Source organism: Acomys russatus, chromosome 3, assembly GCF_903995435.1.
Source record: "Acomys russatus chromosome 3, mAcoRus1.1, whole genome shotgun sequence".
NCBI lineage: Eukaryota > Metazoa > Chordata > Mammalia > Rodentia > Muridae > Acomys > Acomys russatus.
Genome location: NC_067139.1, coordinates 14,478,796 through 14,505,038, shown reverse-complemented (window position 1 = coordinate 14,505,038; position 26,243 = coordinate 14,478,796). Strand labels below are relative to the sequence as shown.

General features: G+C 40.0%; 1 protein-coding gene and 1 pseudogene across 1 annotated transcript in view; one reads left to right on the top strand and one right to left on the bottom strand.

The window, feature by feature from the left end:
- Cdkal1 (CDK5 regulatory subunit associated protein 1 like 1) overlaps nt 1-26,243 on the top strand; it is a 532,156-nt gene that overhangs the window by 16,898 nt on the left and 489,015 nt on the right. The window lies entirely within an intron of this gene.
- On the bottom strand, nt 7,016-7,123 carry LOC127187307 (uncharacterized; annotated as a pseudogene).

Below are 26,243 nucleotides of genomic sequence, written 5' to 3'. Positions count from 1 at the left end.
AATGGAACTGAAGTGAAGACAAATATGAGCTTAGACAATACATTTAAGAATAGGTAGTTAATGTAGTGATTACATGTAGGCTATATAAATTAAAAACTGATAGCTTAAGTTGGGCGTGGTGGCATACACCTTTAATGCTAGCACTTGGGAGGCAGAGGCGGGCGGATTGCTATGAGTTCAAGGCCAGCATGGTCTACAAAGTGAGTCTAGGACTATGCAGAGAAACCTTGTCTCAAAAAACCCAAATCCAAACCCAAGCTCAAACCCAAAACAAGAAAAAACTGTGATAGCTTTGATTTGCCGTCCCTTATGTGCTTTCAAGATGTTTTTGCATACCTTCATGCAATTCCAAAATAACCCAAAAGATGGCACTATTGATCCATGTTAGCATTTTCATTTGCTTTTTTTTTTTTTTGATGAGGAAAAAAGTGTTGGATGTCTTATCTGCAAATGTCTTGGATTGAGGTTATATTTTTTACATTTAATTTTCTGTTTTGTAAATGGATCCTTAATTCATGTAAGGCTTGCTGGGACCAGATTTCATTTTTATTTTGAAATGGTTTGAAAATTCAGTTATTTAACAATCATGTTGTAGACATAGACTATATAATCCAATATAATTAATGATAAAACCTTGTCTTAATGTGACAGGCTAATGCTTCATGGGAAGCATAGTTGCTGTTGTATAGCCAAAACCATTAATTTTTTGAAGTCTCTAAAACAGTCCAGTGATGAAAACATGGCAGGCATAAATAAACAATTTGTGTGGCTTTCAGGTTACACTACTCTGGCTTATCCATTTTGGAAAGTCATTTTTATATTAACAGCATGTTTGAAAATTTAGCAAAACCTTTCACTGTTTCTGTGTCCTCTGGCAGAAATGTGATAGAAGGAGAATCTAGCGTCTATGAATAGCTTTTCTAGGTGAGAAATGCAAAATTAGATAATGTGCCTCTGGCTTGACGGTAGGCGTGGTTGAATCCATCACCATGCAGTTGAGTACCTTCCGAAGAGTCATCTTGAAAAATGATTTATTTTGTATTTAAGTGTGTGTGTGTGTGTGTGTGTGTGTGTGTTGTGTGTTGTGTGTCGCTGGTTCATGCAGGTGACTGCAGATGCCGGAGGCATCAGATCTGGAGGTGGAGTTAGAGGCAGCTGTGAGCCTGCTTGATGTGAGTGCTGGGCACCTGACCCAGGCTCTCTGCAAGAGCATTGTATGCTCTTAAATGCTGAGCTGTCTCTCCAGCCCCTGGTACCCAAATGTGAGCCAAGTGTGATGATACAAGTAGGATGCTCTGATGTCCAGTCACAGCTGTCTGTGGTGGTGTCCGCTTGTACACTTGCCGGCGATTTGTACTGGACGTAAATAGCTTGGGCTGCTTATCCTGCTTACTGAGAGATGAGGGGGGCCCTATTTTGGGGGTAAGGTCAGAAATATAGGGCCTTTCAGGTGCCTTTTAGCATCCCGTTTAAACCATCCTTTATTAAAATGGAGACACTGTTTTGAATCTGCATGAATTTTATGTTTCAGCTTTTACGTTTTCCTCTAAAAATCACTTGTTTCATGGTAGTATGCCTTAAAAATGAAGATTTTCCATCTTCTTCCCTCAAAAACCTATGCTTATTACCCTGAGCTGAAAGTCTTACCACCCATGTGTAATTTCAGGAGTGATGATGCCTCTGGCTGTGAGAGATTTGTTTTTATGTTCATGGGAACAGATGTACTTCTATGTAAATCCTCACTCTTCCTGCTGCCTTTGTTGATGCCAGCAATATGATGCACATGTGATTTTCCCGAGTTGCTTAAAAATGCACAGTTAAGGGAGAGGTTGGTTACTGAACAGCAGTGTCAGTGGGTACCGACCGACAGCCAGAGTCCAGGAAGTCTCCTCTAGGAGTTGACCATGGTCCTGTGACCTGAGAATAGTCTGAAAGACAGAAAGGGCAGCGTTGTGACAGACTGCTGCAGAGGACATGCTCTAGACTTACTGTGTAGCGTCAGCAGCACACCATCAGTTAATATGGGTCTGGCCCATGCATCTCGCCTCAGGCTTGGTAAATAACAAAGCATTATTTTCCTACATGACGTTATGTTTTCAGATTCTTGCAGGGAAAACAGAAAAAGAAAAGAATGCACTGTTACTGTTTTTAACCCTTATTCCTTGACAAATGGACAAAATCAGCTAAGTGTTCAGAATACACATTTAACAGATTCCTTTCACCTACCTCTATCTGTACACCCAGGCTGCCTAGATTCAAGCTTGTATCTCAGGGTAGGAGTGGAAGGTCTAAGGTACTAGACTAGCAATATTTCCTCAAGTAATCCAATCAAACAACATTATATATTCGTTGTGATTAAAAGATCTGCTGTGCAGATTTTTGCCTGGCTTCTGAAGCTGTCGCATAATAATGTGCTAATTTATGCTGATGATCTTACCTCGAGACCCTTCTGTGTAGCCTAGATATGTTAATATGTTATAGCTTTTTGATTTCAATCATCCATGTTGGTTGAATCTGCCTGTTGGTGCCCAGTACCACTTCTACTGGTCTGTGTGAAGGCCTGGTAGAGGACAAGAAAATGGATCTCAGAATCAGTCTCTCTAAGTGTGCGTTAGTAATGGAGGAAATTATAAGATAGACATAATTTGAATAAGACTGTTATGTCTGAACATTCCTTGCAAACAGTAAGTACTCTTATTACCATTAGCTTTTAATTAGGAAATGGAGTCAGGTCATTGGCTTTATTAATCAAAGGCTTATGAACACCTTTTGATATGTTTTTAATGTCAATGAGAGTATCAGAAGACAGAGAAGGAGGTACCACAGGCAGTTTTAAAGATGATTATTCCTATGTCTCTTTTCCTTAACTGTAGGAGTCACAGACCTAAAGATTCCTGTGGAAATTGCTACACAATGTATGGTGGAGAAATTGAGGACTTTATGTAGAAAAAGGGTAAAGCCACCCAAGGCCTAAATAATTAAATCTGTTAAAGTGAAAATTCAGTAGGAGCGATTTATAGACCTTAAATATCATTTATCTCATCCACAGAATATTTTTTATCTCATTATAGAAAATAGATTTAGGATATTGTCACCTTATAGTTAACCTTCTATATGGAAGGAATGAACAGTAACTGCTTTAGTTTTAGTTTAGTCCTGAGACTGTTTCCTCTCTAGCCTTTGATCAACTATTGCTCTTAAGGATACCGATAAATTCAAATGCTGATAAAATATGGAGAATGTTTTCATAAAAATGACTCCAGCTTCTCTGGGCCTGTGACTCTTCCTGTCAAAAATGGTTCTAGGGTAGCTGTGCTGGCTGGGAAATGGCTGCCAGGTAGTAGCTATTACGCTTTACTGAGGGAACTTCCTGTCATATGTGATGCTTTAAATTCCAGTACCTGACATGCACTCGCCATGCTAATGGAATTTGATTCAAACGTGTATTTAATCGTGTTTGATCTATTTAAATGTCTTTTAGTTGCATGCGTTTCTCGCCTGTGTATCTTTTTCTGTGGTGAGTGTTAATTAGGAAGTGAGGTAAACTCTGTGGCTTCTTTTGGTAGCCAGTGACTCAGAAAGCAGAGATTTGTGTAAGAGAAATGTGGGATTAGGTGTTGGAGGATATGGGGTCTTGTTCCAAAAATGGCTGGTAGTGAACTTCCTCATCATTTCTCGGGTTTTTAATTCTCACAAATGAATCATGTTGACTATGGCAGAAGTGAGAGGCCCAGTGATAGCTCTTCCCACACGTTGTGTGACTTTGCCTGAGGTGAAGCAATTCATTAGAACTGTCAGGTGAGAAGAAGCCCTATTGGAACTTTTCTTACTCTTCCCTTCCCTGCCCTGTCCCTTCCAGACCCGACTCAGGCAGTTCCTCACCACAGTGCTGTGGCCCGTATTCTCTCTTCTGGTCCCACCTGCTAGACCGCACTGCAGTTGTTTATGGATTGCTTCTTACTAGGAAGAACTCAAGTAAAGGAACAGGCTTTTCCTTTTGTATTCATAGTACCTACCATATTTTTGCTTATGATAAGTTCTTGATTAGGATTTTTAATGCATTTCTATGAATGTTCATACCATTTTGTGGGAAGCAAACGAAGTGTTACATAGGTGTTCTCTCATTTGTGCTGTTCTTGTTCTTTATTAGACACAAAACACGGAATGTCTTGTTGCCACCTGAACAAATGCAATCTAGCTTTTTTGTAGTTTGTATTTAGTTCTTAAGTTTTCCAGACCCTTTCTTTGAGCCCAAAGTAAATGGGTTTTGTCAGTACTTTTCAGGAGTTTGGATTCATAGGCACTGCGAGTATAGACTTCATGCTCAGAGTGACTGAATGAAAGGCACATTGTTCTTTGTTAGTTTCCCCAATTGTTTCTTTTCATCCTCCTGTACTTCCTGGTGACTCTGTAAGGTGTCTGGCCAATGTGAGGTATTTCTTCCTGACTCATCATTCCTTCTGCACCTGCCAAGCAAATGCTTTTATTCTGGTCCGGAACATTTCTAGTGAGTTAGGTTTTATTATTGGTGTAGTCATGGACCACCTGATAAATCCAAGTGTGTCAGACTAATGAGTGCTGACCGCCAGCCACCGGAATGTTTGCTTTGAGGCTATGCTGCTTTAATCCAACTGATGCTTTTGAGTGTGGAAAAAAAAATTTTTTTTTCTGAATGTAAAACTAACCACCAAATATATTTTTTTTACCCATGATTGTTTCTGTGTGACAAAGTTTCTAGAAAGAGTGTTATATTTAAGTTATACATGTATAGGTGGGAGGGAAAAAAGCAAAAACATAGTGGCCTTAGTGATGCCATTTAATCTTCCTGAACTGCAGGTTATTCATAAATAAGGTGAATGGGGGGTGAGCTCCAGTGCCCTCTGACTCTTTATAGATTCATTTATTCATTAGACATGCGTTGCATGCCAGCTATGCTGTGTATTCAACCGAGGAGACAGATTTGGTCTCAACCTTTGGAGAGGACTTCCATTTCTCCTCTCTGTCCACCCACCCTTCTTCCTGTTTGCTCATCTGGTCATTGGGTAGATAATGAGGAAATGAAGCCATGTGAAGTGATTAATTACAAATTTAGGGACCCTGTTTGCTGTTAAGTACAAAACGGATTGACAGTTTTTTTTTTGTGTGTGTGAGCATAAATACTCTAAAAGACAATAGCCTGTATTTGTCTTTTTTTTTTTTTTTTTTTTTTTTTTTTTGGTTTTTCGAGACAGGGTTTCTCTGTGTAGCCTTGGCCATCCTGGACTCACTTTGTAGACCAGGCTGGCCTCGAACTCACAGCGATCCACCTGCCTCTGCCTCCCTAGTGCTGGGATTAAAGGCGTGCGCCACCACGCCCGGCTTGCCTGTATTTGTCTTAATGTTAATGAAACGAAGTGGGTCGTCTGGTGGAGGTCAATTAATTAGGTGCTTTTTAAGTAAGGAGATGGAAGACATAGTTGTTTAAGTTTAGGCGTCATGTGTGTAAAACAGGAAACGACTTTATTCTTGACATTGAAAAGTAACTTTAAAAAAAGCATGGGAACTGGGTACTTATTCATACAGTTGAGGATGCTGAGAGTCAGAAATATTTTTTTTTTTTTTTGGAAAAAATCATCTATGGTATAAGTGAGGCCTCTTAGTTTGAACTTTATGCCTTTATTCTGGAGAACTGAACTTTATTATGTTACAAATGGGAAAATTAATTTGAATGGAGTTAATAAAAATGAAAGGAGTAAAATATTGCTTAATTGAGAAATAGACTAAGGTCTCAAAAATGAGAACACATTTCTTGTTTGGCCTCAAGGTCTAAGAAGAAGCTTGATTTTGTACAGATTGGTTCAAGGGTATTTAACTGTGCTTGTAGCAGCCAGGTCAGCATTGAACAATTTAATTCTCTGACTTTTCCCAAGATACTGATGAAAGCAACTAAATTCATTAGTTACTAGGTGGCAAGAGTAAGTTCAATTTTCTCTATACTTGTGACAATTAGAGGTTGGTTCTAGCATATCTAATGCTCAAGTTTTAAGGCTACCTCTATTTGAGAGCTGTTTTGCTGAGATAACCTTATACCACATACATTTTAATGAGTGCATTACTTTTACCACCTGCTGAAGCCGACTTGGAGTGACTACTGACCTGAAGTGAATGCCTGTGTTCAATATTAATATGGCATGTCTGAATCTAGACAGCAATCTTTCATTTTGACATGCACATAGTCAAAGTAAATTAATGTTTAAAACCTGAACACTCTAAGTTCAGCCAATGTGTGCGTTCCATAATAATCCTTCAGACGCAGTTTTCATAGAAATGCTGAGTGCTTTCTTATACTTTATTTATCATACACATGGGTCTGCACTGCTGCATTTGTAATGAGATTCATCCTGTCTTCTTGTTGTGACTCACGTTTTGCATTGGCTAACAGTTAATTTTCTTGTTTTTGGATTTATTCTTTGGATATTTTAGATAAAGTTAATATTTTAAAAACCACATCCATAAACACACACACACACACACACACACACACACACACACACACACACATACACACATCCATGAACTCTGTTAAGACAGCTGAATTTCAGTTGTGTTATGGTAGTTCTATACTTTATTTCTGCTCATATCACATTCTTTGGGAAATAAAGTGGTGATAGAGATAGAAAATGCCATCTCAATGGGGTCTGGAGCAAGTGTATGTCTGTGCGGGGAGGGTATTGCTGTGAGGACTTTCCTTCTGTGCATGCCATTTTGTTTTTGCTTTTGTTGGTTAAAAACCATCCATGACAGATGTAGTAATAGGGAAATCATATTAACATTTAAGTATTAAATTAGCTTGTAGCCAGAGCCTCCTCCTAATATGATGACAGTAAGTTTGGGATCCTAAGGACCACGTTGCATAATGCATTGTTACATACTTCCTGTTTGCCTCTGTTTTCCTTTTAAAGTGTGTTAGATCAGCCTTTTTCATACTGGAAATTTCCATTATGGATTTCAGTGTCACCATTTTACCTTTCAGTTCTGTGGGTGATATTTGTGTATCAAGATATATGCATATAGAACATATCAGATATTAAACTGATAAGAATAGATACTACACTTGATCTTAGCCGAAAGGACAAGAAGTGATTTATGTTAGTAGATTAACATATATACATATATATAGGCAGTGGCCATAATGAAAATTTTGTGATTGGTGCTGTATGCAAACAACAGTTTTCATGACATCTTTGCATTTTAATTTCAATAAAAAAAATCTCATGTTATATTGTTAGTAAACATATTTCAGCTAGAAAGTTTTTCATGCTACAAAATGATGGCAGATGGAAGTGAACCTAGTATGTGTTTGAAGAAAATATGCTGCTGTTATTTCAGTTTCAATATATATCAATGTGATGACTTGGACATTATCTTAGAGTTATACTGAATGCCATAGTTTTGCTCTTAAAACAAAAATTAGATTTTGTCTATGTTTGACAGGAATAAATTTACTATTTAATTTAGAATATAGAACATGAAATAACAACTTCTAGATTACACTTAATATACTTATCCTTTTATGAATATTGGATATCTGTAACATCAAGAAAATATGTGCTTTACCAGAGGAACAGTGGCTTAGATTGGATTTGAAAACACTGTGCAGAGAACACCTATTGTTTCTGCTGAATGCCGTGTGCCCCACAGAGGTAACCTCTGACCTGCTGCTCTTCCAATAGTAATGGATTTGCACTGATTGGAACACAGTCTCCCACTAGCTCCTGCCTTCAGTTCTCATGTGTAATAGCTGCCTAGCACAATCAAACATCTGCTTTGTGGCTGTAGTAGACCATGTGACAAGCTGGCTCGAACTGGTTCCCATTTGTAACCCTGATTTGGTGATACTGTGCTTTTACTCTGGAATTAGCAAGCTGTGTGTGGATAAATTATCTCTGATGACTGTACTCCTTTTTGTCCTGCTGTGTGGGGAGTTTTGCCCACATGTAGGGTCTCATAGACCATTGCATTAGCTTGGATTGATTAGAGGATCAGCATTGAACAGCACCTCTTTCCTACTCAGAGACTTGGTGAATAATTTCCAACAAAAAGTGAACATGTAAGAGATGATGCGATTGGCTCTCTTGTTACCAATCTGATTTTAGTGTGCTTTGATAATCTTTCCAGGGAAAACACAGTCATATTTGCCCCTTAGACAGTAAAAGGAAGCAATTCTAGCTGAGGTAGTATGGCATCCTTACAAGTTGGGCTATTTTGATAGAAGATATCCCTGTGCCTTTCTTTATAGAGACATGCCAGGGCAGGGGTCTTTAGTGTAAAGTGGCTCATAGCTGATGGTGATACTCATTTCTTGCAGTCACTGACATCAGAAGACTGGCTACTCAGAGCAGAATATTTGCATGGTTACGTATAACCAAGGCTAATATTTATCAAGGGTCATCATGTTTTTGCTATGGTCTGACAGTCATGACCTACATGAAAAGAGCCCTGTGGGTCTGTCTGCTATATTTTTTCTTGATGTCTGGGTGGTTTATTTCAGATGTTTGTCAGTTTTGTTATAGCTTATCCTTGGGGCCCTTGCTGGGTTTTCAGGTGTACCAGACACAGTGCTGTTTGCTGTTACATTGTCATGAGGGAGCTGCTGCTTTAGGATGTGTAAACAAGCTTTAATCTTGAAGGGTGAGCGATTTGGGGACATTTCCCACTTGGTGCTGTGTTGTGTTCAGTTGGTGGATTATGCTGGAGTAGAGTAGACTCCAGCTTTTTAACCAGGGTTCCAGATTTGGCTCGGTCAGCTCTTCCATTACTTGGCTCTTTCTGGGAAAGCAGGATGGGAATTTAAAGTAAATTTTTTTTTTTTTTTAAAAGAAAAATCCAGGTGAGTAGCTTATTTTATAGAATAACAACCAAACATTTTACAACCTAGAAATTTGCAAACATTTCTCTTTTTGCTGGTACAGGGGGAATGGAGTGTAATTTCTTAAAAAAAGTGTCATTTTGAACATTATGGTACCACAGAAGCAAAACTCAATGGCTGTTAAAACTGTTTTTTTTTTTTAAAGTTATATTTAATTTTGGCCATATCTGTCTTAGTTAGTAGTTTAGAGGATAAACAGTTCAAACAGTAAGGCAAAAGCAGTTTGTATTTTGTCAGTTTTCAACTTTAGGTATCAGTAAATCATTGCTGTAGCCTTCTTTATCTTTTGTTTGCACAAAAAACCTGTTAGAATTCTGTCTGGGGGACCATCTGCTGTGGTTCCCAGTCTCGTCAGTGTGATAAGGGATAAGCTGTATAAACAGGGCCCCACAAAAAAGAAGAAGAAAAATATGTAAAGGAGAGAGCTTGCTTTTAGGAGTGGGGGAAAGTGTAAGGCAGTATTAATTTTATAATATAGCCACAGAAAGTCATAGGCTTATAATCTATCAGGATGGAGGCTGTGATGTATTTATTCAGGAACCATAAGACCAAGACAGTGTGTGGTTTATCCTCCTGTGAAGCTAATACTGCCTTTCTCTTTGATTATAGTATTTCTGCTCGGGAGGCTGAGGCTGTTAGGAGTTCTCTGAGAACACTTCAGCAGAGCTCTTGACATTGTGATGTTTTCCAGATTGTCTTCTTAGATTTTGGATATTTTTTTTCTCCCTTAGCCATTAATTTTTCTCTCAGTTGAATCCGCAGAAATCACCCTTTCCCTTTTTCATTTGCAATGAGGTCATGGTGCTTCATGAGGAGCAAGCCAGTCATTTCCATGGCAACAGGCTCTATCAAACCATCACAAGTCTGCCTTGCCCCTTACCTTTAAACTCCAGTGCCAGGAGGAGGAGGCAGCTAGAAGCACGGCTATTCCTATAGCTTACAGCTTTAGGGCCAGGGAAAGGAAATAGTTTTAAAAATTTGACCTCTAATGTACTTGAAGTCATTTAGCTGTAGATGTGTATGTATAAGGGATTTATTTTACAGAAGCTTCTTCAGTAGAGCAAACATTGGTTTCTAATATCATTTAGTATCTATGAGAATAGTAAAGGAAAAATATGTGTGTTGCAGTGTAACCGTGTCACACTGTGGCCGGGAGATGGTCTGGTCCGTGGAGTCAGTCTATGTTAAGGTAACAGGATTTCATTGATGGAATAGTGGCACTTTGAACTTTGAAGTGAGCCCCAGAGCCTTTTCAGGCCTTTTTTTCCTTTTTGTAATCTGGTGGTGCTAGTGAGGTGTCGTGAGTTTGTGTTCATGCACTGGGAGAGCAGCGTGTGTTTGGCATGCTCACTGATAGATAGACTCTATGAAATATAACACAGTCCTTTGTCCTCGTGATACTGGGGATTGAACCTTTGTCACTGGACATACTAGGTATGTATTTTGTCACTAAGTTGTATCCTCAGCTCATAGTATCAGGATTTATTGAATAAAATAAATTCACAAACTGTCATTTTCATTGGTTGAAATTTGCTAATAGTCACAGTTCCTTTTGTAGCTGGCCATTGGCAGATACAGGTTCTTTTATTCCGGTCTTAATTACTAATATTAACTCTCAAATCATACATTTCACAGTACACAGTGTGTGTGTTACAGAGTGACTACAAAAAGGTTAAAGAGGTCAAAGTTGAAGGCATCCAGAGGCCTTATTGGAGGCGGGGCAGGGGACTGGCACAGCTGCAGAGAGAGTCACTGCAAGGGTTATAAGATATTAATGAATTCAGTTGAAGTCAGCTCATAAAATTTTCATGAGCTTATGAGCTTTTCGGGTGAGTGGGTGAGCTACTGCCTGCCCACGGCCAGGGTCTCATTGTGTAGCTCAGGGTCCTCTAACCCTCAGTCTTCTCTCTTCAGCCTCCTGAGGGCTGGGATTGGAGGCCTAGGCCACCATGTCTGGCTCAGTTGTCATTTTACTAACTGGAAGTATTATCAGTATTTCCTCATATTAGTTCTACCATAGCTTTTGTTTCTGCTTTTGTTGCATTTATAGGTGGTGCCTTTCAGCCCTCCCAGCTCATGTACTCTGTGCTGGTCTTTGCCTAATGCTCCTGAGCTTTGCTCACCCGACTACTTCCTGCTGGAGGCAGGAGCTTAATTTTTCTATGTATGCATGCAGCATCGAGGAGCAAATGTCCAGCGAATGCCCAGGGGATAGTGGTCAGCAGGTCTGTAGTCATCTGTTTCTAGGAGACTTTTTTTTTTTTTTTGAGACAGGGTTTCCCTGTGTCCTAGGATACTTTTTGTGTGGAAAATGCACGTTACTTTTTTCTTGTTTGTATATAAAATGAAGTTGAAATAAGTTCACATACCCATTTTGTTTTTATGATTTCTTTTTCTTTCTTTAGACCAGGATTCTCTGTGTAGCCCTAGCTATCCTGGAACTCACTCTGTAGACCAGGCTGGCCTTGAATTCACAGAGATCTGCCTGCCTTTGCCTCACAAGTGTTGCTGGGATTAGAGGATTAAGAATTGTGCCACCACTGCATGGCATCACATATCCTTTTTTATTTCTTTTTTAAACAGAGCTTGCCTTGGTTTATTTGTAAAAACAGCATAGGGCACTGGTCACCTGTAAATAGTGTGTAGTAGGTGTGTCACACCAGTCCATCTGTTTTCACATAGGCAGAAACCTCTTCTTTGGGGCCTTTACAGGGATCTGGGCATCTTTGGGAGCCTGAGCTGGGGCTGCAGCCTGGGCCTTAGCTGGAGCTGCGGCCTCTGCCTTGGTTTGCACTTCAGGCTTTGGTTGGCAGAGCCTACGTCCCTTGGCCATGTAGCTTTGAATCTGCTTCCCAAGCTTGGGATGAGCGATGAAAGCAAGTGGGCTGAGTTTGTGGCTGGGCCCTTTGGCATCCTGGGCTTAATGGTCTTAGGCTTCACATGGGCCTTAATGGCCTCTGCGCAGCACTCACTGCCTTTGCGTTGTTTGCCTGCGTCTTCTTCAGGCCTTTCTTGTTCTGCTTCTTGGCAAAGCACTTGTTCCTTAGGAACTTGGGGTCAGCCCCTTAAGAGAATTGTATCTTTGTGACTAGGGTTTCATGATGCTACTTCTGTGGCATTTGTGGGTCTGTTTGTGTGTGGTGTGGTTCTTGGACTTGGCCATGTCTGCACGGTAACCTGCAGCTCCCGCAGTGCCTGGGACTGGAAGAGCACATTTCCATTTTTTAATTTTTACATTTAACTTATGTTTTTGAGACAAGGTTCTGATATGTAGACTTGGCTGTCTTGTTGTACACTCTGTATCCTAGTTTGTCCTTTTGCTTGCAGTAGTCCTCCTGCCTCAGCCTTCTGAGTGCTGGATTAGAAGTGTGAGTCACTACACCTGCCTCTTTTCACTTTCACAGGGTATTTTAGTGTTGTAGTGGGCCACCCCCTCAAACTGTTCAGACCTCATGCTCCTGTTATAAGACAATGTTCCTGTGTCTCCGCTCCCTATCTCTCTTCAGTTGTGACAAGCTAATGCTGCCAGTTCTTAAGATGTCTGTATGCGAAGGACGCTGGGGTGGTGGTGGAAAGAGCTTTCAAAGTCTATAGACACTATCAAATTAAGATTTTTATTATGAAACCTTTTCTAGAGAAAAGCATTAAAAAAACAAGGTACAGAGTATATATTGCCTATCCAGATTTAGAAACAAAACATTCCCCATGTGCCACAGCCCTCTGTGTTAGTGTTCATGGGGATATATTTTTCATTAGTTTTGCCTTCTAGAAAGGCTCCAGCCTTCAAAGGGAATCTTCCCCGCTCTCTGTTTCGCAGCATTACCCCAGGCCTGTGTGTACTATTGAACCTGCCAGTGTGTTACAACCATCTGTTCAGTTGTCTGTCACCTCCGCCAGGCTGAACTTGGGCTTTGTGCTCTCGGCTCAGCACATAATATTTGGAATGGAATGGGTGCTGTTGTGTGAAGGAGTGAATGAAAGAGTAGGTGCAGTTCTCTTCCAACAAATGCCCTCCTAACGTGGGTTTCTGCTTAGCAAAACTGTTTCCTTGTCTAGCTGCAGTGAGAGGGCCTTGCTGCTCTGATTTGAGCAAATTGAATTAAACATAAAGTCCTGGGGAACAGGTGCATTTACAAACCTTGGCTCACACAGCTGCTGGGCTGTGTAATAAAGCCATTGCTGTTTTGATTGGGTATTCACAGTCTTTCGTTCTGTAGACTGTGTTAGTATCCTGGTCTGCGCAGCACTGCAGGCTAGAGCAGATGAGGGGAAGAGGGAGCTGGAGGTCCTGACTGTGACTGGTAGGATGGATGCACGTGACCATGGAGATGGGAAGGGAGAAATTTCATCTGTAGCTCTAGATAGAATAAGGACAGATGCAAATATTTGTCCTTCCGAGACCCCAAGTTCTAAGTCTTTAATTCAGAACTTCTCATTTGTTCTTTTTTCCTTCCCCAAGTTGCTAAGTGTTTACTCTTTCCACTCTGAATTATAGAAATTATATCCCATTGCTTTTGCTTTTCAAGTTTTTGAATGTTTAGGTAAAGTTATATCTAACACAATGAACACATTTCAAAAAAATTTTCTATTATTTATATTGTATGTGTGTGCAAATGTGTTTGCCTGCATATATGTGCCTGGCATTCATGTGTGGAGGTCAGAGGAACAGCTTTAGGAGTCAGTTCTCTCCTTCTGCCATGTGGTTTCCAGAGATTGGACTTGGGTCATCAGGCTTGATGGCATGCACTTACTTACCCACTGAGCCAGCTCCCTAGCCCCCTTAAAATTATTGATATTTATGTGTCGATATTTGAGACAAAGTCTAGCTGTGTAGCCCCACTATCCTGGAATATACTGTGTAGCTATAGCTGCCTCTCTTCCCCCTGCTTCCTGAGTGCTGCTATTGTGCCTCTTAAAACTTTAAACGTGATTATCACTTCCCCTTAACGGGCCTGCCTTGCCTGGCCTCAGTGCATGTGGATGCAACTTGATGTGGTGGGGTGGGTTGGTGGTGGTGGGCTCCCTTTTTCTGAGGAGGATAAGGAGAAGAGGGTAGGAGGATGGGACCAGGAGGAAAGGATGGAGGGGGCTATGATTGGGATATAAAGTGAATATATAAATTAAAAATAAATAAAAACTTTAAACATATAATTAGTGAGTTGTTCTGTTTTATAGGCCCATGTTAGTATCACTCCATACAAGGTGGGAGAAACATTTTCATATTAGAAAAACTTGTCACAGACATATTTCTTTAGAGGCTGCAAGGAAATGAGAGGGTGGTAGCCTTTCAAGGTGTTCACAGTCAGGGCTCTTCTTTCTGTGAACATTCCTGTCAGCTTTCAATTAAAAAGTGTTTATTATTATTTACATGTATATATGTATGCATGTGTGCATGGATGATGTGTGTGTAGGTACCCTTGGAGGTCAGAAGGGGTGTCAGGTCCCCTGTAGCTGGAGTTACAGGTGGTTGTGAGCTGCCTGATTTGAGTTGCTGTGGACTCAGTTCATGTCTTTTGGGAGAACAGCAAATGCTCCTAACTATGGAGCCATCCTCTCCCTCAACAACCCCTAGTTTTGAGTCATATTCCTTTTGCTTTACTGGCATTTATCTAATAGTTTACTCAGTGACGTCACTGGTTTACATATGTTAGTTTTCAAAGTTCTGCAAACTGGGAAATTTTCTTTTTTCATTCCACTTCCTATATATGAAGGGACTGGATCAAAGCCACAGGGACAGTAAGGGTGGAGCTGTGATTGCAGTCTGGACAGTGGTTTTCTGCCTGTGGTGTTTATTATGCTGCACACCTCTGTCTGCCCCATACCTAACCCACTTCTTGACCTGGGAGATGGCGGTAGTAGAGATCCACAATGTCAAGCAGATTTAAGGATTATTTAATATGTGTATACATTCTCTTTGCCAGTGGGGGCAGGCTATTTAGGAAGGGCACATTTCTTTTCCTTTTTTCTTTTTTCTTTCTTTCTTTTTTTTTTTTTTTTTTTTTGAGACAGAGTTTCTCTGTGTAACAACTCTACCAGTTCTGGAACTCTCTCTGTAGACCAGGCTAGCCTTGGACTCATAGAGATCCTCCTGCCTCTGCTTCCCAACTGCTGGTATTAAAGGTGTGCGTCACCACCGGCCAGCTGGAAAGGCGCTTTTTAGTTCATAGTCTCTGGCCCCAGGAGTCAATATAAGCATTTTAATACTCAACAAACTAGTTGTTAAGCAGTTTGGTGCTGTTTCAAGATGTGCTTGGTGCTTCTTAACTGAATGGCAGGAGTCCTTGGGAGGATACACACGTGTGATGGCAGCTGGGAGCATTACATTTCCTCTCGGGGTCCTTGTACTTGAAAGGATTGGGCATACCCACAGTAGGTCCTTGACATTTTTGGATTTGATAGGTGGGCTTTCAGGGTACCTACAAAGCAAGCCCATGGCATTTAGTTGTTTGCTATGAGAGTGATACCAGTTTCACAGAGAAATGGGACTTATGGGAATTAGGTAACAACGGTGCATGTAGGAATGGCTGTTCAAGGCTGGAGTCATCTGGCCATTTGGCATTTGAGAGAGGAAGAACTTCCAGCAGCAGCCAAACATTATGCAGACTTTATTAAGAGTAGAATGGAAAGAAACTTTTTTATTTTTATTTTTATTTTTTATTTGTTTTGAAACTTTTTTTTTTTTGTACAGTAATCTTGACTTTACATTGGGCCTTTGCTTGGTGGCTGGGCAGAGTTTCCTGCAGAGGAAGTCAGTAAAGGGTCTGTTTAACCCTAGGATTTTCCTCTTTTCTGGTCACCACATAGTGTAGCTTTTTTGACCCGATTCTTCATTTTCCTGTGTCTCAGTTTCAGTTCAGTCAGAAGATGATGTTTATCATATCGATGTTCTCAGTATCATAAATGTCTATAGCTCGCATTCTTAGTGTAAGAGTAGAGGTCTGATGTGTTACTAACATCGAATTTCCCTTAGAGCACACTGATGCATGTGCCTGTGATTCATGTTTGAAGATTACAGCCTTTGTGTGATGTGGAAAGATGAATGACACTCAATATTTGCATGATAATCTGTAGAACAAAATCACGTTGTATAGTGCTGGTAGGATATCTCCAGGGATCAGCCCCTGAGTACTAAGGGGGAACATCAGAGTTTAGAATGGAAATGCTGAGTGTCAGAGTGGTGGATATAACACTTGTTCTGAAAGCTCCCACCTAATTTGTTGGAGCCCAGTGATGCAAGGAATGACTCGGTTAAGTAATTTTGGCTCCTTGGGATATTTTTTGCTTTTATTTGTATTTGGTATGTTTGCATGTGCATGATGTATGCATGTGTACATGTTCCATGGCATAGGTGTGGCGGGTAGAGAACAACTTGTAGGAGTCGGTTTTCTCCTCCCACTGTGTGGCATCTGAGGATGGGACTCAGTCATCAGATTTGGTGCTGACCACTTTTAACCCATTGTCCCACCTCATCAGCCACCCACCATGTTTCTGAGATCAAAGATTTTTCTATCATTGTCAAATTTAGCAGTGTATTCAAAGTTTTTAGAGTTAAGAAAAGTTTGATGTTTATGAACATATCAAAAGCATTTTTGAATATAGGAGATATGAATTTGCCTCTTTGATGAATATCAGGAGTCTATTCTATGAAATAGAGATGTTAGCAATATTCTGCTCTCTTTTCCCCCTCAACTGTTTTTGTTGTTGTTGTTGTTGTTTTTTTTTTTTTGTTTAACGCACCTATGCCATTCACATTTGGTTTGCCTTTGGAATCTTTCTTCCAGGAAATTAAATTACACTGTATGTATTTAGTTCCTAATCTCATTCTGTAGACATTTTTAAAAGGAGTTTTTGATATTTGTGAATCTAAGGCCTAGAGGGAACCAACTGCACAGGAATCAGATCTACTCACAGTAGATAAAGCACTGTATAGAATGTTTAAGGACAGAGTTATAGTCTAGGAAGATCAGACCTGGTTAGTCTGCACTGAGTTAATGGAACAGTTGTAAGTGGTTAGCTAGAGGTAGATAATAATGATTTGGAGTGTGCGTGTGTGAAAAATGTGTGCTATGTGAGTGTATGGTGTGTGTGTGTGTGTGTGTGTGTGTGTGTATTTGTTTTATGTGAGAGTATAAGCCCTGTGTGGAGCTCAAAGGACAGCTTCTGGTATCAGTCTCCACTTTCCCATCTTTTTTTGAGGCAGGGTCTCTTCATGGCTGTGTACCGCAGGTTAACTGCCCTGAGCTTCTGGAGATTCCTTTGTTTCTGCCTTCTGTCTCCCTGCATGTGTGCTGGGATTACAGGTCTTTGTGCCATATGTCCAACTTCTATGTGAGGTCTGAGGATGAGTGCTCAGGTTGACAAGCTTGCACGGTGAGTGCTATACCATGTGAGTCATGTCCCTAGCCCCATTTTGGTATTTTTAGTAAAACGGACATACTTTCTGCATGTGCAGGCAGGAACTACAGCTCTCCTTCCCAGCAGTCAGCAGGACAGTGAGGGAAGAGGATGGGATGTGGCTGGTTATAGCTGTGAGCTTTCTTCTAGCTCAGAACTGACTGGGAAGGCCTGCATGGGTTAAGGCTTAAGCTGAGGTCCCTGGTGTTCAGTCTTTCTATCAGTGTATCTGTTCAGCACAGCTCTTGAATAATTTAAAGTGTGCTAGCTTGTTAGTGCTAACAACATAGATGACTACAACAGCCGATTCCTTTGAAAGGCTGTCAATCTAGTGAGGTACATGTTGTTTTGAGCCATCAGGAGCAATGTCTACACTTCCTTGCATCAAATCTGCCTGTCTGTATGAGTGTCCTTTATGGATTCTGTAGTCCCTTTGTCACACTTGGTAATTGGAGGCCACCTCTACCCTATGCACTTACCTCCTTGCTTGCTTTGTTGACCACTTTTACTGTCCTGTCCTATTTTCAAGGACAGCACATTTTCCCTAATGATTCTGCTTTTTTCTTCTAATAGCAGAACTCCTAAGAATCTCTTGATAACTGTTGTTTCTCCTTCAGTCTTGAGAGCCAGGCCCTCTTTATCCAATTCACCAGTGACCCCTTCATGGCCAAGTGCAACTGTCATTTTTCATTTCTCATGTCTTCAGTGGGCAGCATTTGCTAGACTTGTTTACTTTCCCTTCAGGAGCTGCTGTCCCCTGTCCCCTGAGCACAGTTCCTTCTAGCTGTTGCTTCTTTTGCTACTCACTGGCTGTTCCTTCATTCTATGCAGGATGACAGCAGGATGCAGTTTCTAAGGCTGTCATCTCTACTCCAGTACTTTCTCTCCTGTGGTGCCTTCCAGCTTTTGTGGCCCCTCCCTATGCGGATTCCTTCCAACTGTATATTTCCTTTGCTCCCTGGGCTCTCTCCCTTATATACCATTTGAATCTGGAGGCTTAAGGAATGCTGATTTACCCTGTCCAGAATTCTTCAACTCCACCATAGTCTGCTCCTCTCGTCTTTCACTCTTAATTAGAGGAACACAGGCCCTTCCTGCTGCTTGGGCCAAAAGAGCTGGAGATGAGAAGAAATACTCTTGTTTTCACGTCTTGTTATATCTGTTCAAACGTCCTGCTTTGTCCACACTAGGATACAGATACATTCAGATGCCCCCCTCCCCTTTTTGGGTTTTCTCCACTTAAACCACCTCCCAACCGCTCCTTTTGAATAGTAGCTGGCTTCTACTCCTGCTTTCTCCTCCACAGTTGGTTTTCTATATCAGAGTCAGGAAATGTTGTGAGACACTCATGGGGTTAGAGATGTAGCTAGTGATACACCTTTAACTTACATGAAACCCTGGGTTCCATCCGTTCCTAACACAGAGCAGAGGATGGAGAATCAAAGTCCGATTGCTTTGCTTGTTCACCAGAACTTTCTACCATTGGACTTTTTTTTTTTTCCTTTGGTATGGATAGAGTAGCCTCTAGCCTCACATGGCCTGGCTAGTGCAATGAAGGAATTGAGTTTTCAATTGTATTTAAAAATCCAGGTAGCCACATGAATGATGGGGGCAGAGTTTTTCATGTTCCAACATGTTACATGAGCTAAACCTCTCTCTTGATTTTGTCTCTAGTCACTAGTAACCTTGTGTGTTAGTTACTTTTCTATTGTTATTAAATACCATTGTCAAAGCATCTTATAGAAGAAGGAGTTCTGTCTGGGTTTACAGTTCCAGAGAGTTCGATCCACAATACTAGATTGAAGGTGTGGCAGGGGGATCAGGAAGGAGAGTTCATATCTGAACTACAAGCTCAAAAAAGAGAGTGATCTAGAAATGGCCCAAACCTTTAAATTCTCAAAGCCTACTCCCCCAGGGACACAATTCCTCTTACACATCCTAAACCTACACAGACAGGGCCACCAGCTGGGGGCCAAGTGTTCATGCCTGAGACTGTGGTAAACATTTCATTCAGATGAGCACACCTTGACTCATTTCAAATTATTTGCTCAAATGCTGTTTTATCAAGGAGGTCTGCCTTGAGTCTTTGTGTACAACAGGCCTTCATCTCTAACTTTCTTTATTTCTTTTGAATAATAATCATCACCTCATGTGACATGTATTGATTTGCTCTTTTCTTCCTTGTCTGGTGACACTGCTGTAATGAGAATGGTCACCAGCCTCAGTAGACGTTTGATAAATAGTTATCAGTGAATAGAACTGTCTGCCACAGTGATGTGTTGTTGGCTGTGGAATAATGGGGGAGGGCTGGGGAGGTGGCTCAGTGAGTAATGTGCTTACTTCACAAGCAGGATGGCCTGGCTTTAGATCCACAGCGCCCACATAAGAACTGGTGTGTATGTAATCCCCGTGCTTCGGGGGAGAGGCAGCTTGTCAGGCAGTCTGGAGGAAGTGGCAAGTCCCAAACTAGGTTGAGTAAGAGAGACCCTGAGTCAGATATAAGGTAGAAAGTGACAGAAACTCAACCTCTGGCCTACACGTGTGCATGCACAGGCTTGGGCACTTGTACCCATGTGCTCACATGCACACAAATTGTATAGATAATTATGGAAGAATCAGTAGTAACTTCTATGTTTGGATTTGTAGAACCTTCATACAATCAATGATACCTTCATACAGACATGATACCCCCATATAGACAAAGATCCCTTCATATGGACAAAGATGCCTCCATGTGACCAAAGATAACCTCCATATGGACAAAGATACCTCCACATGAACAATGATACCTTCATACAGACAATGATACCTTCATATGGACAAAGATCCCTACATGTGGACAAAGATACTTCCACATGAACAATGATACCTTCATACAGACAATGATGCCTCCATACAAACAATGATACCTTCTATCCTAGTTTTGGTTACTGTTGCTATGATGAAACACCATAAGCAAAAGCAAGTTGGAGAAGAAAGGGTTTTTTTTTTGGCTTATGCTTCTACAGCCATAGTTCATCACTGAAGGGAGTTAGGACAGGAACTCAAACAGGACAGCAGCCCGGAGGCAGGAGCTGATGCAGAGGCCAGGGAGGTGTGCTGTTTACTGACTTGTTCATCATGGCTTGCTCAGCCTACTTTCTAGTAGAACCCAGGACTACTAGGCTAGGGATGGCACTATCCACAGTGGGCTGAGCCTCCCCCCATTGATCACTAAGTAAGAAAATGCATTACAGCTGGATCTTATGGATCCAGCTTCCTCTTCACAGATAACTTTAGCTTGTGTCAAGTTGGCATAAAACTAGCCAGCATACTTCCATACAAACAGTGATACCTCTGTACAGACAGTGGTTCCTTCATATAAGCAATGATCCATTTGTGCAGACAACAAAGATTTCAATAATGAAAGCAAATTTGTCTAACTTTAGAAACATTAAAATTACATCATTATTTTATATTCTTGCTTTATCCTGACTTAGGTAATGCTGATGTTTAGGCAACAAAAGTGAGTAGATGAGTGCTGTTATATGGTAGACAACTATGTTTGGCCTTGGTGATTTTGCGGACAAGGAAGGGGTTGTAGTGGAGGATTGCTTGCCTAGCATGAACAAAGCCTTGAGTTTTAATTCTAGCACTATGACCCCTGAGGGGTGGAGAAGGACTGTTTTTGGAATGTTGGCTCATTGATAGGATGAAATAGTGATACCCACCATTGGAAATAATGAGTGTAGCTTTAGTTTTCCTTAATTAAAAAATATTTTATTTTTCGTGTGGGTAGTTTCCCTGTATGCATGTCTATGTATCGCATGCATACCTGGTGCCAGCAAAGGATAGAAGAGTGTATCAGATCCCGCAGAAATGGAGTTACAGATAATTGTGAGCTGTTATGTGGGTGCTAGGAATTGATTTCGGGTCCTCTGCTAGAGAAAGTACTTTTAACCACTGTGCTATCTCTCCAGCCCTAGGTTAAGTTTTATTAGCACATTACATGGTATATTTAATGTGTTGCCATTAAGAGATATGAGTAAGAGAACTGTCAGTGTGATTTCATCACCACCTCACTGTTCTTTGTGTCTGTTTCTCTTAGCAGATGATTGGCTCCAAGCTGTTGTCGATAGGGACCCAATTTTCTTCTTTCTCATCTGCATCCTCCTTTCTCATTATGGGAAGGAAATGTCTAGAAAGCTGACTGAGATAATAATACTCATTCGTTGTCCATAAGCTTTCTTGGGGTTGGAGAAATGGCTTATTGGTTAAAAGCACTTGCTGCTCTTCCATAGGGCAAGTTCAGTTCCCAGCACCCCAAGTCAGGTGCCTCACTCTGCCTGTAACTGTAACTCAAGGGCATCTGATTCCCTCTTTTGGCCTCATCAGGCACCTGTACACACATAGCACTCCCACCCCCACATACACATACAGAACAATAAAAAATACCTATAAGGAATTGATTCAGCTTTTCATTGAAAAAGGGATAACTTAATGAGGTTTATATTGGAGATCCTGGTTTGCTATGGGAAAGATGCTATGGTGACTTTAATGTATATTAAAGTCAAGGAGATAGTGTTTATACCATAGTATTATTCTGTGGTTCATTTAGGTATTCTTAGAGTGAGGTTTTCAGAAATAATTTTTCTTCCTTGTAGCACCAAAAGTATGTTCTTCAAAGCTGCCGTCTACACCCTGGCCTCGCCCAACAACTCGTCTTTGCTCCTTGCTGCCTTTGTTACTCTTATTTCTTTGAGCCCACCTTTGAATTTAGGACTTGTAAAATGATAAACATTTATAAATGTTTGATCTCTGTGTCCATGGAACAGCTTTAAAAATCTTCTTTAATCTCTGAGACGAGACAGGCAAGAGTACGGCATCTTCGATTATAGAATCTCTTTGAAGTTTTCGTTCTATTTCAGTGTTTTCCCTCTAGCACTTCAACTTTCAGTGTGTATCAGGTAGATTTTTTTTTTATTATTATTAAAGTTTCCCCTCCCTTTTTGCTTAAGTCTATTTGGCAGTCTTTCAAAGATTCAGAGGGAAAATTAGTGAAATTACACTTTGAACTTTTCTTATTGTTTTCTTATTTTGCTTCTAAGTTGTGTTGGAGGCCACCTTTTAAAATATTTAATCTGTTCTGCACATTATTTCTGTTTTTAAAACAGAGTTTTTATTTTATGTGTATGTGCTTGAGTGTGTATATTTTATATGTCTGTATTTACATATACGTGTATATATATATATACACACACACACACACACACACACTCACACATACATAGATATATGTGTGTGTATGTACAGGAGATAAATGTTGTGTCTGTAGAGGCCAGGAGAGGGCATAAGATCCCATGGAGCTGGGGTTATAGGCCATTGTCAGGCGCATGGTAATGTTGGGCACTGAACCCTGAACCCAGTTCCTCTGAGAGAGCAGCAAGTGCTCTTAACTGTTGAGCCATCTCTTCATCTTCCATTATTGCTGTTGTCACTGTCATGTTCCTTAGAATATGTTCTTATTTCTGTGATTAATAAATGAAGATGTCTATACTCTAAATTAGTATCTAACAATTTTTACTCTGTAGGGTTATGTACTTAAGCTTGGTTTTGTGAGGGGAAAAATAGATATCTGGTAATGTTAATCTTTTTATTTTATTTTTTTATTTTATTATCGAAAATGAGAGCTTATTACAGAGCACTACAAAATACCAAAGACTTGAGAGTAGATCATGCCAAAGAGAGTTCTGTGCAAGCCTACATGTTTAAGTATATGATATACCTTCCTTAGGGGTTTTACATGAATCTTGAGATGTTGGTCTAGGCAATATATAAAAAAAATCACTACAGAAGGAAAGAATTTTGTTTGTTTTTTGTTTAAGTAGCTCTGTGTAATTAGGTATCTACAGCCATACTTGAGAAATTTTCTTTTCTTTCTTTTTTTTTTCTTATTAGAGTCACAGATTGTGAATATTTAGGCTACATAGCATCCATACGAACCAGTAAAATACACTTGCCATTGTATCTTGCGTATTGCTGTTGTATGGGGATGTAGATCTAGGAGTGAGGGGCTTACCCTAGGGCTCCCTTCCCTCCTGAAACACCCTCTTCTTTTAACGTCATAGTCCGCAGCCGCATACAGCTGGGAAGGATTGGGCTGGAGAATTTCAGAAACAGAGTAGGAAATTGTATCTCTTTAAAATTTCTATGTGATGAGAAGAATTGCAGAAAGGACTCAAAGTTGATTTGGAATCAAGGAAAATCAAATGTCACCTTCTAGTTTTCTTTTTTTTTTTTCCCAGAAGGCAAACTTGTTTTTAAGCGGCAGCCCCTGCTTGCTGAGCTTAGGACTGATCTTTAGCCTAATATACTGCTGACCAAAAGCTAGGTTACTGTCATGTTTGAGTAGAGAACATGTCCAAACATTACATTAAGTGTGACATGTGCTGTGTGTCTGACACATGGAGCTAAAATCATTCATTCATTTTGTGACCCCTGGCACGAGCATAGACACATTTAAAAATGTTAAGTGTTGGTCTTCTGAGAAATGTCTATTATGTTTATTAAAATATACATATAAAACTAAAGTCAAATGGAACATTTCAAATAGTTCATTTTATCAGCTTTATTAATAATTAGCTTTGTTTTTATTAGTATTGAGAATGAAGGTAATTATAATACATTTATCCTGTGCTGTAAGACTTCTGCAGATGAAAATGAAGGGAACATTTATTTTTCACAGATTTTGGTATTTCTACTTTTGTTCTTTGGTGGCTTTGTGTATAACAAAAGCACTAATGGAGGTTTTTATTATAAAGTTATAATTACATAATATCTTTAATGCCTTTTGATGTGCCAAAGTTAATTGTAACCAGTGAAAATGACAAAGTTCCCCTTTTAATTTCTGTTGCTCATGCAAGTCCTTTCTGTGACTGAGCTGTGTGGTCACATCATTTTATCATATCATTTACATTTTTATTGATTCAGTGTTTGAAGTAGTTGCTATCATCACATGAGTTAAAATACTCAACATGTGAAACGATTATATGCAAAAGTGTTGTTTCTATCTGGATCTCATGTTTGCTTGCTTTCCATGTCCTCTCTGGTAGATACATATTTCTCCAGTTACACAAACACTGCTGAATTCAGACCCATATTTTAGAGTTTCTAGGTGTATTGCACCTTTAAGAGCACAATTGTAAAGATACGAGACACTTGATAATAACCCTAGCATCACGGAGACCAGGCTCCTTCAGTTTCACAGTTGGACACGCATTCGTGTGCTTGTATTTCTTCCCCTGTCTGCCACTCCCAGTTATTTCAGCTTGGATGTATTGTTTGCTTCATCTCCAGAATAGTGAGCTCCTGGAGGAGACAGCCCCGCCTTTTCTGGATCTGTTTCTGTTTGACCCATCCTATGCAAACTTACTCACTCATGCAAACACTAGGGGCTTTATACAAATCCTGCCACCTGTATTACTTATCTGTGCTTCTCAAAAGAGCTTTGTTAAAATTTGCATGTGACTAGGCTTGTTTAGCTTAGTGTGTTGTTAAGAGTTCAAATGCGGTGGATATGAAAGATTATATTATGTACCAAATAAAAAGGTTCTGTGACAGGCAGTGTTCATAGGATAACTGTGTCTTAGGTGTTTAAATCTAATTTGCATGTGGAATCTAGACTATGATTATTAACCCAACACCACTTACAGTTGATGAAGATTTGCATAACATTATTCTTCTTGATAGCTTAAGGTATAGTAAGCAAAATATTAACTCCTTCTGTAGCATGTGCAGCTGTGATTAACTGCCACATAAAAGGCTAATCTAAGCATGTTTGGTTTTCTGATCATCTTTTTCCAGAGATTAGCTATGGTATCCTGTCAGGATATCAAAAAGATATCTGACCGCTTACCTTTTCCCTACTAGAAAAGGGAGTAGCAGTTTCACATTCTAGCAGCGGTGCTATCACAATCTCAATACATGGATCTCACCATGGTGTTTGGGTCATTTTAGAAGGCTACTGCAGCTTGTGACTTGCTTTATAATTATGAAAGAACATGTACTGAGTTCAGTGCACTATGTTAGCTCTTGCCTTACCGGAGGCTTTATGTTTGGTATGATCAATAACTTTCTTCCTCAGCATGGTCCTTTTTATAGTGGTTTGGATTTGGATAGATGACTTTTTTTAAATTTTATTTTATTTTTTTTTACTAAAAATCATGAGTATATATTCGTGTGTCTCCTGAGGCAGCGGGCTGATACAAATCTGCCTTTTCAGATGGGGTTTCTGCTTGTTGGCCAAGGGTGATTGCTGCTTAGAGCAGTGATGGCCTTGGATTTGCAAAAGTAGAGGAAGCTCACATCTTGTATCTTATCCGTTTCCATCTGTTGTTAAACTGCTGCTGGTGATAGTAAGCATTTCAGGCCACTAAAGGGGCCTCTGCATTTGAACAGTTTGATTCTACCAGTGTCATTGAAGTCACCATTATTGGACCTTAGGTGGAATACTGTTTTTGCAGTGGTGACCCTTAGTTTCTAAAATCTATTTCTTTGGTGTGTGTATGGTCTCTATCTCTGTCTTTTGGAATAACATTTTTAAGTATGATGGCAATTAATTATATGTTTACTTTCATGTATAATGTTTTGATTATTGCAAGTAAATCTGATGATGGTCAGAAACAGAATGGAGACATGCATATCTCTATCTGTCTGTCTGTCTATCTGTCTAGCTATCAATCATCTATCTGATTATCAATCTATTAATCTATCATCTATCTCTATCATCTATCAACAGATATCAATAATATATAAAATAAATTATTCTTTAATAATGTTTATTCTTTCTAAGCTATAAATTTTCTTTATTCCGGAGAGCTTCATATATGCGTACTTTGAAAAATGACCTTCTCCATTCGGCCATTTTCTTCTTTCTTATTCCCTGTAGCATGTCCTCTGTCCA